Source organism: Phacochoerus africanus, chromosome 3 (genome assembly GCF_016906955.1).
Source record: "Phacochoerus africanus isolate WHEZ1 chromosome 3, ROS_Pafr_v1, whole genome shotgun sequence".
NCBI lineage: Eukaryota > Metazoa > Chordata > Mammalia > Artiodactyla > Suidae > Phacochoerus > Phacochoerus africanus.
The window spans coordinates 54,746,294-54,759,778 of NC_062546.1; the positions used below are offsets into that span (position 1 = coordinate 54,746,294).

Below are 13,485 nucleotides of genomic sequence, written 5' to 3' on the forward strand. Positions count from 1 at the left end.
ATTTTTCTTTATTGTTTAATTAATATGGATCATATCTTGCTTAGAAGAGGGTTTAAAATGATTCATTAAATAGATTATTTTTAACATGGTAAGTTGAAAGTGTCTCAAAAGAAAAAAAATCATAAAAAGCACAGGGCAGGGAGTTCCTGCTGTGGCACAGCAGGATCACGATCTGGCATTGTTTCTGTGGCAGTGAGATTTTGATCCCTGGCCTGGCCCAGTGAGGTAAAGACCTGGCATTGCCCCAGCTGTGATGTATGGTATGGGGCCAGGAACTTCCACATGCTACAAGTGTGGGCCCAAAAGAAAAACAAATAATACGGCCATAGATATTAGACTCCTTAGCTTAGTTTGATTGTAGTAATCCCCAGATAGATGTTCTCTATAAGATGTCTACAGATGATATTGTGCACTATAGATGTGGGGACTTGTAGATGCAAAAGACATCTACAGATGTTATCTTGCAGTATAAATCATTTGAGGGTACATGGAATAGTTCAGGAAGCTGCACGGTCATTTCTAGTGAACTTATAAACTTGTTTCTAAACAACAGCTTCTTTTAGTTAGTAACTGCATTCTCTCTTCTAATGGAGAGTCATTATGACTGTGTGGGAACCAAGGGTAGTTTTCACCTCTAATTTTCCTGAATAACTTTAAATTTCAATTTCTGGCACTATTCACTGGTTACTACTGATTAAAACTTACTTAGTAGCAAAATGTTTTTCTTTGATTGCTTTTTTGTTTCTTCTTAGTGTCTACCCACGGCATAAGGAGGTTCCCAAGACTGGGGGTCGAAATAGATCACTAGCCCCTGGCCGTCACCACAGCCACAGCAATGCCAGATCCGAGCTGCATGTTTGACCTACACCAGAACTCATGGCAGTGTGGGATCCTTAACCCACCAAGCAAGGCCAGCTATCGAACCTGCATCCTCATGGATACTAGTCAGATTCATTTCTGCAGAGCCATGGCAGAAACTCACTCAGTGCTATCTTTTAAGTATTACTATCTCTGTGAAGAAACCAAAGTGACAAATTAACACTAGAAGACCCACCTGCTGTGTAGCACATGGAACTGTATCCACTCACTTGTGATAGAACATTTTGGAAGAGAATAGGAGAAAAAGAGTGTATATACATGTATGTCTGGGTCACTTTGCTGTAAGGAGAAATAGAACGTTCTCAATTAACTATAATAAAAAATTTAAAAATTAAAACCATGAGACCTAGAAGTGAAAAATAATTGGAGAACAGAGACAGACATATCATTGGGATATTACACCAGTGTGTGAAGAGCCAGATCATTGAATGAACTTTTTCTTTCTAACAAGACAAATTTTAAGGTAAGCATATTTATCCACAGATTATCCTTAAAACAAGAAGAAGAGCAAAGAAAAAAGGCAGATATATTATCTGAAGAAATTAGACAGCAGTTAAGAAGAGAAGAAGAGCAATGTAGTAAAGAAACTGAATTGAAACAGCAACTTGAACTCACTGTCGAAGGACTACAAGGGGAATTGAAGGCTGTGAGAGATAGGCTGAACCAGGTAAATTAATCCTTGGTGAAATGTTCATTCTGACACCATTTCACCAGTATTATTTATCATATCCCTTTTATTTAATATGTATCATTTAGGTCTGAAACAAATAAAATGTCATCTCCTCCTAATTATGAACCCTGCCATTTACAGCTAAATTATTCACTTGCACTTCTTGGCTTCTAAGAGCCCTGTATATATTTCATGAATGGAGGGATGCTAGGTAAATTGAGCTTCCTCATGAAAGTAATGATTGTCATTTTGGGTCCATTCAACAAAGTAATATTCTAACGTGGTACAACCACTATGGAGAACAGTACAGAGGGACCTTAGAAAACTATGCATAGAACAATCATATGACCCAGCAATCCCACTCATGGGCATAGGTCTACTTTTTCCTTTGCTTTTCTTTTTTTTTCTTTCTTGGCCACCCAGCAGCATATGGAATTCCCAGGCAACTCCAAGCCGCATTTGCCGGAGACCAAACCAGACCAGACCAAAGCCATGCAGTGATGCCACTGATCCCATTGAGTCACAGTGGGAACTCCAGCAAAATAATGTTCTTACTTCAAATCCATGGCTTCATTTTGGCTTTTTGTTTGTTTCTTTAGCTCTGTTTGGCCCAGAGCATGCAGAAGTTTCTGGGTCAGGGGTTGAACCCGCACAGCAGCAGTGACCTGAGCCACAACAGTGACAACCCTGGATCTTTAACTGGCTCAGCCATCAGGGAATTCCAATTTTGAGTTTTTTATGTGAAAATACAGGCTAAATTAAAATACAGTGCTTTTAATCTATGATGGAGTGAACAGCGTGTAAAGGAATTTTCTTTCACCACACCTTACCTGCCTGTATTTTTGCTCTGCGATTAATTTAGTTATCATTTATTTTAAAATTTGAATGGTTCATGTGGGATAACTATCTTTGTGCTTAAAGAATGTCACTTCCTTTCAACATTTTCTTCCTTCAATTTCTGCCCTTAAGCTTTTGACTCCTTTTAAAAGGTATGAGACCAAAAACCTAAAGAAATGTGTCCACAGGTTGTAGAAGCCAAAATGTGTGTGTATGTACTTCCGTATGTATATATTTTAAAAACCAGCACTGTGTATCCCAGAAGCTATATAGCATTTTTAGAGCTTATATAAGTGTATTTGTGGGGGCAGGTGGCATTTCTGGCCCTTTGGGTAAAGTAACATTTTTTGTAATTTTGGTGGCTTCCCCCACAGCACATGAAAGTTTCTGGGCCAGGGATTGAGTGCACTACAACTGGGGCAACACCAGATCCTGGAACTCACCACCTCTGGCTGGGGATCAAACCCATACCTCCACAGTGACTTGAGCTGCTGCAGTCTGATTTGTAACCCACTGAGACATAGCGGGAACTCCTAAAGTAACCCTTTTAATTCCGATCCATTGTCTGCAGCAGTCATGTCGTGACATTTACAACAGCCTCATCCAAGGAGAGGCCTTTAATATTTTCCATAGGAACTGATGAACTCTCCATAATTGCAAACTACTAGTAGTCATAATAGATATTCTTGGTTTCACCAGTGATTTTACTTCCTTGATAGATTAACCGGGACATCATCACTTCCACTGATGACAGGGAGGAAGTCTGGAGGGCCAGTTCAGAGACCCTATGTTGGATGTCATCCTTCTCCTTGTGAGAAACTTACCACTTTGCTCCATGTGGTATCCTATTTCAGTGCAAGGAACTTTTGAGAATAGTGATAGATAGGCCACAGTATATGCTTAGTTATAATTTATTGAGAAGTATCTTATTTTTAGTAAAAGAGTTCAATTGAATGTCCCACCTATTTACCACTGATTAATATTCTAACATTAATAAGAGGAAATAAAAGTTATTGCAGCAGCAAATACTCTCATGATTTTCTAAGAAGACCTCTATGCGTTTGACCTGATTTACCATTAGTGTATTCACCAAGAGTGAAACCTCAAGCTTATTTTGGGTTTCTATGTGTCATACTCCAGAAGTACTTGTCATTTCGTGTAAGCAGATTCATAGTAGAAACAGAAGACCTTGCTTATGTTTTTAATCTCTTCATTCTAGAAATGTCCTAGAGAGGGAATCGATTAGTACAGTGGCTAGCTTTGTCGGTTATCAGTAGGTGTAATTCTTGCAACTGACTGTAAGACATGTTAGGAAGTTTAAATATTTATGAACTATTCTCTGGAAGAAAACACCTTAGGAAATTTGGTCTGTTCAAAGCATGTACAGAGAAAAGGCTCTTCCTGTAGGGTGGCTGGACACATTAGACATCAGAAGCCATGCTTAAGTATAGTCAGATTTGTTCATTTTTTATTGTAAGCCTTCTGGGCTTTGTCTAATTCAGAGAAGGGCTTCTCTAATCCTGAGCTGCTGCTTGTGGTTTCCTTTTTCCTTTCATGGAGTGATTGTCTTCCATTCAATTTTTGAACTTCAGGGGATTCCTGCTTGTGGAAAGTCTGAGAGATGTATCCAACCTTTATTTCTGTCCAGTTGGATTGCCACTCACTGCAGTCATCTCATTGAATAAACACATAGACTAGTGTTTCATTTCAGAGGAAAGCATGGGTCAGTTTATTGAGTACAGGCTAAAAATCTCCTTTGCTTTTACTTAGGTTTCTGATAGTCACGAAAAAGCAACAAATCTGTCGCATGAAAATCTCATGATGCAGGATGAAATTGCCACGTTAAAACAAGAAATAGACACAATAAAAAATGAGAACCAGGAAAAGGAAAAGAAATATTTAGAGGACATTGAAATTGTAAAACAAAAGAATGATGAACTTCAAAAGACAATAAAACTTAATGAGGAAAAATTGACACAAACATACAGTGGACAGCTTCATGATCTGACAGCTGAGAATACAAGGCTGAAGTCTAAACTGAAGAAGGAAGAACAAAAGAAAGAAAGCCTGGAAACAGATGTTGCATTATATTGTTCCAAGCTGACTACTGCCATGCATGACCATCAGCAAAGTCAGACATCAAAAAGAGACCTGGAACTCACCTTTCAGAGAGCAAGAGATGAGTGGCTATGCTTACAGGACAAAATGAATTTGGAGATGTCTAACCTGAAAGATCATAATGAGCTACTTTTGCAGCAATTGTCTGAAACCGAAAGTAAATTCAATAGCCTAGACATTGAGCTGCATCACACGAGAGATTCTCTCAGAGAAAAGTCTTTGGTGTTAGAACAGGTACAGAGAGAACTGAGCCAAGCACAGTGTCAGAAGAAGGAAAGTGAAGACCTGTGTCGACATGAACAAGGCAAAGTGAAGGAATACATGGGCAAGCAGGAGCACTTGGAGGAGAGATTAGCCCAACTAGAGAGTGAAAACCTGTTTCTGCGACAACAGCTGGATTATGCACAAAACAAAACTGACAGCAAAGAGAAGATGGTAATGGATAGCCAAGAACAGTTTCAGGATATCCTGAAGACCTTTCAAGACCAAAGGGAAAAGGAAACTCTGATGATGGAGGAAAGCCTTAAGAAGTTAACCAATGAGCTTCATCTTCTCAAGGAGAGGCTGTCTCAGGGTGAAAATGTGAAAACACAGAGAGCAGTAAGTATCCAGAAAGAGAAGGGATTCTCAGACTTGCTGAAGGGAAGTTCAGAGTAACATTTATGATGACCACAACGGAATCTAGTTGAATGTCAAAACTGATATCTATATGTCTATATATCTATATAGATATGTATATGCTATCAATCAGCTTAAAAGCCTACCTTGTAATCAGCAAACAAAAATTAGACCTGAGAGGTGCTTGGCTTTGGGTAAAGACATTGTGTCACCTATGCAATTGTAAGAGATGATGGTATAAATTGTTCGTAGATGTAGACGTTTGTTAACGATGTACTGTTATGGTGCTAAGATGATAATTTCCATCTCTGTGTCACCACATTGTGAGATCATGATGGAGAAGATAAATGAAATGCTCATACCTCAAATGAGTATTTTGATATTAAGATTCGCTTGTGTGGATGACCTTGCCAGCCCATCAAGATTTCCCAGATGGACTCATGTATGAGTGCTGTGTCTCATAGTTCTTTTCCTTCAGTAGCTTTTCAGACCTTTCTCTTTGGTACAGTGTTATTTTTATTCATGTCCATTTGATGTAAGTTTGGAAATATTTCAATCTCAAATCATGTATTCTTATGGCGTCTCAACTCTTTAAAGGCATCTCCTTTTCATCAAACCATAATCTGGCACCCATGTGGTGAGTTTTGGCAGACCTGCATTTGACTTAATCTTCCCATTGCTACTTATAATTTACTTTGACCATTTTTACGAATGATTGGTTCCTCATTCTCATTTCACGCCTGAACTGCTCTTATTTGATATGAGTTTGTCCAACCCAGATTGAACTGTAGCTCTCTGATTGATTAGTTTGGCATTGGATTCCCATTTTCAGCCTAATGTGAGGTGGCAGGATTCATGAGGCGCCTGCATGAAGTGGGTTGGGGGGAGGGCAGCAGGGGCTGCAGTCAGGGAGGCAGGTGGAGGCCAGGTTATCAAGGGCCCTGGAGGCCATGGGCATGGCCTCATTTTTATTCTGAGTGAGGAATCAGTTGGAAGGACTTGAGCATAGGATTGAATGTGTGAGGAACTCTGTTTGGGTTTGGTTTCATTCTTAATTATAGTGAGGTAGAGTTGATTTACAGTGGGAAATCGGAAGGTAATTGGAGCCTCTAAGAAAAAGGAAGGAAGATGTTACACAGCGTGGAATTTACCATTACTTGTTCGACCTATACACCTATTTTTTCCTATTTCTTTCTTTCTTTTTTGGGGGGCAGGGTGGTGGGCTGTGCCTAGGGCATGTGGAAGTTCCAGGGCCAGGGATGGAACCCACACCACAGCCCCAAACCACTGCAGTGACAACACTGGATCCTTAACCTGCTGGGCAGCAAGAGGATGCCCTTATTCTATTTCTTTTTCACATCCATTTCTTTATGAGATTTCAGGAGGTGGTAAAGCTCTGCCAGTTCATTGGCGAGGGTGGAGGAGTGGGTGGCAAGGGTGAATCTGTCTTCTAAGTAACTTAATGTTGATAAGGCAAGAGGGTAACACCTTCTGAATCTTTCACCAAATGACATGAGCTGGAAGGTGCACATGTGAAGGGAAGAAGGTGAGTTGATGTCTGTGGGGATAGTTTTTGAATTACCTATGTTGGAGTTATCTGTTATTAATATAAATAATAATAGGGTGATTTATAAAATCAGTGGCAGTGTATCTTATTAGGCAGTTATGGGACAGCATCAACAAGAACTGGCTGGGAGTTCCCGTCATGGCACAGCACAAGCGAATCTGACTAGGAACCATGAGGTTGCAAGTTCGATCCCTGGCCTTGCTTAGTAGATAGATTAAGGATCCCATGTTCCTGTGGCTGTGTTGTAGGCTGGCAGCTGTAGCTGTAATTGGACCCCTAGCCTGGGAACCTCCATATGCCGTGAGTGCAACCCTAAAAAAGCAAAAAAAAAAAAAAGAATTTAAAAAATGATTACTGGCTGATAAACTAAAAAAGCTGTCCAGGTCAGAGGCTTCGCTGGAAGTCAAGTCACATTATTGTGCTAATTTAGAAGATGAGGCATAAGATTTAAAAAAAATTACAAATCACAAGTCAAGTATGTTTGAGATTGTTAAATGTGAGTGTCCACAGTTAATGTATAACACAAAGTGTTTCAGGAGACTAATTTTCAAGGACAGCTTTCTTTTTTATTTTCATTACCATTATTTCATTACCATTTTATTGCTTTATAATGCGCTTATCTCTTAAACTCTGACTTTTATTCTGATGTTTTGTATTATATAATTTTTCTTAGGCTATTTCCCCTTGGGAAAGTAGAGAATGATGCATCATTCCTCACAGAACTTGAGAGTCTGTTTTTTTCTATTAAACAGTAAGTTTTAGTGATGTCTCTATCACCATGATGAGGCAAGCCAGATAAAAGTCAGAGGATACTGTTTAAGGAGTGTTCCAGAAAACTGTCATTTCTCATCTTCACTTTTGTGAAAGAGTATAGAATGTGTGGATATTTCTTTCTTGGATTTCACATTATCTTGTGCGATGAGGTCATTCTACAAACTGGTTGAAGTTAGGCATTGCCTTTATTTTCTTTTCAAATTAACTGTATTGTAAATGCATGGAGATATTTAGATCTTGTCTAGTTTGCATAGCCAAAATAAAGAATTAAGAAATTATCTAGATGCTACCATTGGATTAAAAAAAAAACGTATTGAGATATGTATGCTTCATAGGTCATATAATCCACTCCTTTAAGATGTGTAGTTCAGTATCTACTAGTTTATTCAGAGTTGTGCAACTTTCACCACAATCAATTTTGGACCATCACCCCAAAAAGAAACCCTGTATCTCTTCGGGGTCGCTCAAAGCCCCCATCTCCCTCAGCCCCAGGCAACCACCAGGCTAATTCCTGTCTCCATAGCTGTGCCTGTTCTGAGGGTTTCATACAAATGCGCTCACATGGAATTTTGTCCTTTGTGGTTAGCTTTTTTCATTTGACATAAAGTTCTCAAGGTTCCTCCATGGTAGAGCCCATTATCAGCACTTCCATGTCTGTTCCTTGTGGAACAGTACAGTGTTACATGGTCAAAACATTGACCCACTCATCAGCTGATGGGCCTTTGGGTTGTTTCCACATTGGGGCTATAAATAATGCTGCTGTGAACATTCCTTTTCAAGTCACTGTGCTGACTCGTTTTATTCCCTGCTGTTGGATTTTCTCCTGTGAGTTAACTGGCTGGTGTCACCTTTTCTTTGCCCTTCCTCATGCTGTCCTTTCTGTCTTTTCCCTTTCTTTTCCTGTCACCTAATCCTCCATTTATTCAGACAGGGCTTCCAGTCTCTCCTTCCTTTCGCACGAAGCTTTCTCTGACTGTTCCTCCTGTCATTGACCCTATTCTCATCGTGCAGAACAGTTTATCCTGTCATTTTTACTCTGTTTAATTTTTTTTCATAAGAGATAATCTTGTCTTAAGTATAAATTTGTCTAACAGGGAATATGAAACTATATGCATGGCACCAGTCCTTGCATAAACTGAAAATATTTTAGCTTAAGTGTTACTAGGATAAGTTTAAGCACTTTTATCATATGCATAATTTCCTTGTGGAGATATTGGTATGAAAAAGCTTTTATTAAATGGTATTTTAATCAGTAAATACAAAATGGAAACTCATAGGGAAGAATTGTTCAATTAAATGTTCATTTTTGCCCTCACTATAAAAAAAAATCTAATTTTCTTTAGTATGAAGCTAAAAGTGGAATTTACAGATTGATAGCATTTGACTAACTGTAAAGTTCTGAGAATAGCTTTTCTTTTTGTTTTTGTGTTTTGCTTTTTTTAGGGCTGTGCCCATAGTGTATGGAAGTTCCCAGGCTACGGGTGGAATCAGAACTGCAGCTGCCAGCCTAAACCACAACCAGAGCAACTCAGGATCAGAGTCACGTCTGGGACCTGCCTCACAGCTCAAGGTCAATGCTGGATCCCTAACCCATGGAGTGAAGCCAGGGATCAAACCCACGTGCGCATGGATACCAGTCAGATTTGTTTCCACTGCACCACAGTGGGAACTTCCAAGAACAGCTTTTCTGATATCCATTCTCCATAAGCTGAATTTTCTCATCTGAGTCCTTGCTAGAATAGGTCAAAATAAACAGTCCCTGGGAATAAACCGATTCAGAACTTTGACCTAATAGCCATGCCAATGGATTGATTCCTCCAAAGGTCATGGAAGTCTTATACCACTCAATCCAGGAGGTGCTCTCTGCATTGTAGTCTGTGATCACTGCCCACTGAGTGGTGCAGAGAGGAAGTAAGTTCCAAATGACTATATAAGTGGAAAAAAGTACTAGTTGTTTGGTGGAATTAATGGAAGGTTTTGAAGTACTGGGCATATATTCTGGGCCTCAAACTCCCCACACACAACAACTTTCACTAAAATGACTGATTTGAGGGTGATTTGTATATGAGACCATGTCCGTTGGCATGCTAGGTGCCTAAATATTAAATTGTTGAGAACATACAGTATAGCAAGAGGAATAATGCTGATGGCAAACACTTAGCACTTGCTAGAGCCACACAGTCATCGAAGTACATTATGTGTATTACCGAATGTAATCTTCCCAATATCCCAGTGAGGTAGATGCTATTATTATCTCGAATTTACAGAGGGAGAAACTGAGAAGGAAAATTGAATTTGTTCAAGGACATGGGGCTAACAATGGATGGGATTGAAACAGAGTCATACAAGCTGGCTCCTGAGTAGATACTGTCTCTCTAAAATAGCCCACTACACCTCTGGTTGTCACAAAAAGCAGTGTTAATTTTCACAATCACCAAAAGTGCCACAGTGACTCGCCAGTGTGGATATTTAATGTTAGAGTTGAGTGTAGCTTAGAAGACAATAATGTACATGCGGCGTTCCCATTGTGGCACACTGGAAGCGAACCCAACCAGGAACCCTGAGGTTGCAGATTCAATCCCTGGCCTCACTCGGTGGGTTAAGGATGCGGCGTTGTTGCCGTGAGCTGCGGTATCGGTCGCAGACGTGGCTTGGATCCTGCACTGCTGTGGCTGTGGCATAGGCAGCAGCTATAGCTCTAATTAGACCCCTAGCCTGGGAACCACCACATGCCACAAGAGTGGCCCTAAACAACAAAAAAATGCACACACACACACACAAAGACATGTGTGTGCGTACACACGTACATATGCATGTGTATGTGTGTATATATATTTATATATACCTACATGTGTGCAAACGTATGTTGTATACATACACATATGTATGCACATATACATGTGTGTGCACATGTATGTGTGTACCCATATGTATATGTGTACACGTGTGTATTTACACGTGTGTGTCTGTGTTTACACAAGAATGTTTCCTGTAAGGAAATTCTCTCTTTGCCCAATCTGCCAACGTAGAAATGTGTATATTTATTTGAAGAAATGGAATCTAATGCATTAATAATATTACATTTAATAGGAGGGGAGAGGTTGATAACTGGCCAAGGACCAGATAGCAAATATTTCCAGTTTGTGGGCTCTGAGGTCTCTGTTATAACATCTCCCGTCTGTGCTAGTGGCACGAAAAGTAGCCATAAACAATATGCAGATGAACACGACAAGAGAACAGGTATGTCTGTACTAGATTACCGGTAGGTAACAACCTTGGTTTCCTTTATTTTAGTTGCAAGAAGCACAAGATCGGTATATGGAGGCCGTGAAATGTACTGAGAAGATGCAGCATCAAGTGCAAAAGTAAGACTTAAAGCAGCACCGAGAATAAGTAGGGATTAAGTACGAAGCACATAAGCAGTACAGTGTAAGAATTATATCAGGAAAGATGACAGATAAGACATCATTGGGAAGCCGGGTAAAAATTTCAGTTTTGGGGTGTTGTGAAATGGTTTTTCCCCATTTTTTCTAAGTTTCTCTCATTATCCGCAAAACCCTGCTAGAAAAACAACAAAACGGCCAAAACATCTACCTTTCAAAAATTTCAGAATTTATGTGATGGAACCTGTGGATGTTTGTGTACAATTGGTGTGGTTGTCTTAGCCATGTATGTGTGAGAATAATTATGTTGAAATACACATTTTAGGCTTGAAAAGGAAAATGCCGAGTTAAAAGGTACAAACAAAATGCAAGCGGGCGCAATTGAAGAGCTTCAGAAAAACCTGCCGAGTCCAAGTTCGGTAAGTCGGGTTTTTTCTGTCATAACCGAAAAGGAATTTTAATTGTGTTACCAATATTATATGAGACTGTTTTAGAAAATAGGAAGAGTCTCATTGATGAAAAGCAGTCCCGGCATCTATAGTGGGACTCTTTGCCACGAAGAGCATAATTCCTCTTTATAGAAGACATTAACTGAATTCGTAAAATGAAGGATTTTTGTAGGAAGACTTTAATTAGAAAGATTGTGGAAGTGCTCCCCTTGTGGCTCAGCGGCTTAGGAACCCTACTAGTATCCATGAGGATGCGGCCTCGCTCAGTGGGTTAAGGGTCCAGTGTTGCCAAGGCTCTGGTATAGGTCTCAGCAGCAGCAGCTCTGATTCAACCCCTAGCCTGGGAACTTCCGTATGCCACAGGAGTGGCTTTGGGGGAGAAAAAAAACAAAAAAAAGACAAGAAGGAAAGAAAGAAAGCGAGGAATAGAGAAGTTGAGGACTGAACATCCAGGGTTAGTGTCATTTAGAAACGAAGTAGGCTTAGAGGAGGGCCTCTTCAGGTCACATTGTGTAAGTTCAGTTGAGTTCTCTGGAGGCAGAATGTCATAAATACCAAGGGAATATAGATCAGCACTGTGGGATAAGTAAGGAAAAGGTTACAGTATGTTTCTCAGTACCCACCAATTGGGAGCTTAGAATTTGAGATGAAAACTCTTAATCTTCTTTTTAGCGCCACCTCATGTTCCATGAAGTATATCTTTGAAGCCTTCCATTCTCCTTAGACTTCTGGTTACCAGTTCTTTCTCCAGGTGGAAAGTAGCTGTGTTAAGAACACTTCTCTCTCGATCTCTGTCTCGCTCTAGTAATAAATTACGGCATTCAGGGAGTGATAGATGATCATGTTTGAATACCTGAGTGAAGTCTTTTATAAGGTCAAAGTCCGTACCGCAGTAGTGCTTGAAAACACAACAAGACAGAAACCCCCCCCCCAATCTTTTCTTATTATGTTTTTCCTTTTAGGGCCATGCCTAGAGCATAGGGACATTACCAGGCTAGGGGGCGAACCGGAGCTGCATCTGCAGGCTTACGCCAGAGCCACCGCAATGCCAGATCTGACCTGCATCTGTGATCTAGAGCACGGCTTGTGGTCACGTGGGCTCCTTAAGCCACCGAGCAGGGCCAGGGATAGAGCAGCCCGCATCCTCATGGATACCATGCCCGGTTCTGAACCCACTGAGCCACAAGAGGCATTCGCACAGGAGTATTTGTAAACAAATAGTTGCAGAGAAATACAACTCAGCATTGTTAGGAATATACTATGCACACCCACCTTTGTCTTGTATTTAAGATATTTTGATTTTTTACAAAGTTTGCTCGTCCAAAATACATTTATATGTTATGTATATATCTTTGAATATATAAAGAAAACCTATAAAGCAGAGGCTTTTGATTCTATCCCTAGCAGTATCCTAGTAGTATTGCTACATTACTGATCTAGTGTATCTGAACGCTGAAATATGTCGTATAGATTGAGAGAGAGTCCGGACGAGAGACGTTAACAGAGAGAGTGGAGTTAAGTGAGAACAGGGAACTCTCTGTTTGAAAATATGGAAGGTATTTCAAATTCACATTAGGAAAAGTGTTAACTGTCATAATCACTAGAAGTGCCACAGTGACTCGCCGGTGTGGATATTTAATGTTAGAGTTGAGTGTAGCTTAGAAGACAATAATGTACATGCGGCGTTCCCATTGTGGCACACTGGAAGCGAACCCAACCAGGAACCCTGAGGTTGCAGATTCAATCCCTGGCCTCACTCGGTGGGTTAAGGATGCGGCGTTGTTGCCGTGAGCTGCGGTATCGGTCGCAGACCTGGCTTGGATCGTGCACTGCTGTGGCTGTGGCATAGGCAGCAGCTATAGCTCTAATTAGACCCCTAGCCTGGGAACCACCACATGCCACAAGTGTGGCCCTAAACAACAGAAAAATACACACACACACACACACACTCAGACGTAGGTGTGTGTATGTGTACCCGTATATGTGCGTGTGCATGTGTGTATATATATATGTTCATGTGTATATATATTTACCTATACCTCTATGTGTGCACACGTGTGTTGTATACGTACATATATGTATGCACGTATACATGTGTGTGTACCCATGTGTGTGTGTGTACACGTGTGTGTGTGTGTGTTTGCACATGAATGTTTCCTGTAAGGAAGTTCTCTCTTTGCCCAATCTGCC

The 13,485-nt window shown here is 40.3% G+C and overlaps 1 pseudogene; it reads left to right on the forward strand.

Moving 5' to 3' along the window:
- LOC125121900 (ankyrin repeat domain-containing protein 26-like) overlaps positions 1 to 13,485 on the forward strand; it is a 176,209-nt pseudogene that overhangs the window by 29,512 nt on the left and 133,212 nt on the right.